The sequence below is a fragment of the Camellia sinensis genome, chromosome 4 (genome assembly GCF_055761805.1).
Source record: "Camellia sinensis isolate YWXY chromosome 4, ASM5576180v1, whole genome shotgun sequence".
NCBI lineage: Eukaryota > Viridiplantae > Streptophyta > Magnoliopsida > Ericales > Theaceae > Camellia > Camellia sinensis.
In genome coordinates this window covers 22,985,397-22,990,529 of record NC_138964.1, presented here as the reverse complement: position 1 = coordinate 22,990,529, position 5,133 = coordinate 22,985,397, and the positions used below count along the sequence as shown (strand labels likewise).

Here is a 5,133-nt window from a genome sequence, read left to right as displayed (position 1 = left end):
TGACGGTGACGCGGTTGCGGTTGCGGGGTGTAAAGGCCGTAGTATAACGGTTGCGGTAACCGGAACCGTGAATTTTTTTATTTTTTGCACAATTTGAAAAAAACTTACCGATACGCATATTTTTTTTTCCATGATCATATTTATTGGGTTAAAAATAAATATTGATCAATTTTTATAAATTTTTAAGTATGATCTAATATATTACATATTTTTAAATCACTATAAACTGAATTTTTTACATTTTATTTTAATAATTAATGACTTTATATTTTACAAAAAATCAATCACTAACTATTATATATAAGATAAATAATGACAAAAGTAAAAGAATAAATAAGAGCATAAATATATATATATATATATACATATTTTAACCAAACCAAATAGATAATAACCACACTTATTATTATTATTATTATTATTATTTTCAAACAATATATAGATAGACACACACAAACAAAATGGTTTAGTGATAGCAGCTGAATAGCATAGCATACATCTTATAGTTTCAACAAATCAATAATATGTTCTTCATCTTCCCTCTTCTCTCTCTCTCTCTCTCTATCTCTTGCTCCTCTATTTTCTCTCTTTGTCTTCCCTCTTCTCTCTATCTCGCTTCTCCCATTTTCAGTTTTTTTTTTTTGTGTTTTTCGAAAGAAACAGTTTGAAACCGTTACGTAACGGTGCGTAACAGGCCGTTACGACTGTTACGGCACTGTTACGACTGCTACAGCAGCCGCTACGGCCGACGCACTTGTGAATCTCAATCACACTGCAAAAAAACGGCTGTAACGGGTGGCGGTAACCGCCAAAACCATTACGTAATGGCGTTACGTAACGGTTGCAGCCGCTTTTTAAAACTTTGCTAGCAATTGATTCATTTGTGTTTGATATTTATTATTATATTGTCATTGTCTTTCTGTGTATGTGTGTGTCTTTATTGAAATTGTGTGACTGTAACTCTTACTTGGCTACAGTATTGTATTTTGATACAAGGTATATTGAATGTATATCATGTTTTTTGTTGTGCATTTTTCTGATGTTATTTTTTTTATTTTTTTATTTTTATTTTTTTTTGTAAATACAAACGTTTTCTGACGTCAATTGGTTCCTTTTCTTTTTTTTTTTTTTTTTTTTTTCCTCATAACTGCATTTGTTTATAAACCAGTAATCAGGTTTTTTGCAGGTGGAAAGGGGGGGAGTAGTAGGTGTTGCAGGTGGTTTTTAGGTTGTCCCCTTAATCAGGTTTTTGGTTGTTTTATTAATTTACTCATACGATCCCCTGTCTTTACCTTAGAAGTGCTTATTAGTTGGGTTTTGGTTCACAAATTTTTCTTAAAGGTGGCAACTAGTTGAGTTTACAAATCAAGTTGTGAATTGGCTGATTCTTGGTAGATTCATTATTGAGCCATAAATTTGTTAAAAACATTTCATTTGTTTGGTTGTTTTGCTTGATTATCGAAATACATTGCTTTTTAATCAATATATAGATTTTCTAATTTATTTTACTTCTTTTAACTTATATTGCATTTTTTTCATTCTCAAAAGTGGTGGAGAGAAGAAGTAACCCATTATCTAGTTTTGTATTGCATTGTAAAAGGTACGTTAGTTGTTTTGCTTATATTTTATGACAATATCTTTTTTAACTGTTTTTAAGCTCTGAAACTGCTCGATGTTTTTTTCATTATATTGGTTCAACTGCATTGATCAATTGGATGTTGGATAATGCAAAAGACCAAGAAATTTGGCAGCTTACTATGGGATGTAATCTTCTAGGGATGTAAGAAAATTGGTTGCTTACCTTTTTTTGCTCTAAATAGTTTGAATGCTCTCAATTGAATCTTATTAGATATTTTGGATTGACTATGAAAAAATGTTGTGTTGATGTCCATTTTAAGTTTTACGTTTTTGTCATTTTAGCACAACCTTTGAATAATATTTTTTTTAAGGGGTACAGTAAATGATCATCTCTAAACAAATTGTCTTCATTGTTCAAAGTAGGACTTCTTTGGTACCCAAAAGCATTATTGAAGTGGACTTCTATGGTATTTTGTACAAGATTTTGCTTAGGATGGTAAAACTTTGATGCGAAAGTTCTCGTCATGAATCATGTGGAGATCCTCTTCATTTCATTTTTATAATGGAAGGTCTTTATTATATCATCTAAGAATTGTAAAACAATTATGAGAATTTATCAATATTTTAAATTTAGCAAACACCTCATTAAACAAAATTAATAAAAAGAAAAAAATAAAAAATAAAAACACTACAAGAATCAACAGGAGAAATATTTTCATAAATGTTTGAAAGGGCCTACTTAGGTACAAGAGGGATAGAACAAATGAAACAAAGGATTAATTGTATCATGTCCTTTAAGAGATATGGTAAATCCTATGGTATGCACCCCAACACAAAAATGTGCAATTTTATCAAAAAATTTCGTAATATTAACTATAAAATGTGTAATCTCACCATAAATTTATGTTATAAAATGTCCAAAATTTTGCGGTTGATGTTGCAAAAATTTGTGGTTTGGTTACGAAATTTTTTGTTATGCCATTTTGTGACGAGATTATATATTTTGCAATTGATGTTACGAAATTTTGTAATAGGATGCATACACATATAATATTGCAAGTATATATGTATGTGCATGTGCATGTGCATGTGCATGTGATGCAAGGTAGAATGATGAGATGAAACTCAAATACAAAGATTAACTACAAATTTCATAAAAGAGATACTCTCTCTTGAACGTATATTATTTCTCTCAAAATAAGATGCTCTACCCTAAGACTCACTATCATTATTTATAGGGAACAAGCCCCAATACAATAAGAGATAAGCTAAGGTAATACTCACTAATCAAGCCTAAATCAAAGATAATATGAAAATTACCAAAAATAGAAAGATTTGAGTTAATCTCAAATTTAGAAACTAGAATAAAAATTACATATTTTGGGAAAAACCTAATCTCAAACGGATTTGTTTACACCAAGTAATTAACGAATCAATTATTTTCAAAAATAGTGAAGTCGTGAAATTGGAGACCTAAATATTAGAATTTGACCGAAATTCATTGTACGCCATGGCAAATAGATGGATATTGATTGTGATGTCATTTTCAGTATTTCGACTGAATTCTATGTCATTCTGAGCACATACTAACTCACATCTACTAGTGCTTTTTGCCTTTGCTATGTTTGTCCATGAGTTCTAGAAAACTCTAGACAAGAACCTTTTTAATGTCACTCCTCTCCACAGGTATATTACTAGTGCACTCTAAACCCAACTCTAAAATTGCAAGAAGAATGCTTTGTGAGGTAACCATGTCACTGCCATTTTGCATCTGCAATAAACCACCATCCATTATTTCCATAATTTTGTTGGGAAGTGATGCGCTCACCCATTGCCTTAAATTGATCTCTGCAGAGAACATTTCATCTGTGGGTTTCTTTCTTGTGAATGTTTCCAAAAGCATCACACCATAGCTATATATATCACCATTTGTTGAGACTCGTCCTTCGGAGCCATACTCTGTATAAAATATGAAAATTGTTATATATCACTAATCTTTATTACCATTTTATATTGCCATCTATATGGATACTTATAATTGACTTCCTTGTTTGAAGATGATTATGAAAAAATCAATGAAAACAACTAATATCTTGCCAAGTATCCTGGTCATATAAAACGGTGAAAAAAACAGATGATATATAGCATTTTAAGGGGGTAGCTCAATTAGGCAAAATATTTTCTTTCAAAATTGGTTAAATTGATGGATAACATACACACCTATGATCCATAAAATATGCATTTTGTGTCACTTTGATATACCAAATTTGAATTTTTGTCGATAAAGTTTTTTAAATTTGAGTCAAACTTCTCCAATTTCACCCAACAGTCTAAACATTAACAAAATAATAATATAAATTCATCTATGGTACCAATTGTATGTGTGTCATATCACTTGAGTCTCTAAATTGTAAGGCTATACTTTGTCCTCTTAATTAGTGTTTAGTGACCAAAGCAACAAAATTGAAGACTTCTGGAAAATAAGTGACATGAAACACACTTCGAGGATTAAAATTGTAGTTATTACTATTTTAATGATTTAAGCAATCCCTTTGAAATTAAACCAATTTGTTTCAAATTGAAAATTTTAGGAATAAAATTGACAAAATTAAAACTCGGGCGACAAAAATAACATGACCGAACATATATTTTAGGAACCTAGTGTATTTTATTCTAAAATGATTCATTGCCTCGTATTTTCTTCTTCTTCTTCTTTTTTTTTTGGCTAGATAATCCTTTAACCTAGTAATCTAATTAATCTAGTAATTAGTGTCAATATTTGGCATGTGGTTCAACATTAAAGTTGCATTGAAAAGGCTAAACCTGTCTCAACTTGACATTATGTTCTTAATGAAAGCAATATATTGACACTTAACATAAGCCATCTACGGTATTTCTTTGACGAACTTAAAATATAAAATTTACATTCAAGACATGCATGCCAAACAAATTAATAATAAATACATGGAAAATTAATTTGTAACAAGTTTGTCAAATGAGAAACATGAAGTAAATAAAGTTAATTAAAACATTTACCTGGAGCAATATAGCCAATAGTACCTAAAGTCCTGGTTTGTATTGCAGTCTTGTTTTCAGCTAAAAGTTTTGCAATGCCAAAGTCAGCAACATGTGCAACCATGTCTTCATCGAGAAGGACATTGCTTGGCTTCAAATCACAGTGAACCACAGGCTCTAATTGACCATAATAGAGATATTCCAGAGCTAATGCTACATCAATCATGATGCCAATCCTTTGAAGGAGATTAAGGCAGGAGTTATGAGAATATAACCACATTTCAAGGCTTCCATTAGACATATATGAAGAAAGTCTGAAAATCTGAAAATGTTTTTGTTGCATATTATTCATCTCACAATTACATTATATACAACTTTACAAATCTGTAACTAATCATCTAACAACCTAACTAATCTAATTAACTAATCTGTAACAAACTAACTGCATACAGTTAAAGGAAATTGTTAACATGTTATACAGCTCATGGTGTGCACTACATCTGCACCTTTCGTGAACTGCTGCTCTGGCCCTTCTGTACA

The 5,133-nt window shown here is 30.6% G+C and overlaps 1 pseudogene; it reads right to left on the bottom strand.

Moving 5' to 3' along the window:
* Nucleotides 1-3,226: 3,226 nt before the first annotated feature.
* LOC145823636 (receptor kinase-like protein Xa21 pseudogene) lies at nucleotides 3,227-4,894 on the bottom strand (annotated as a pseudogene).
* Between the last annotated feature and the right edge of the window lie 239 nt (nucleotides 4,895-5,133).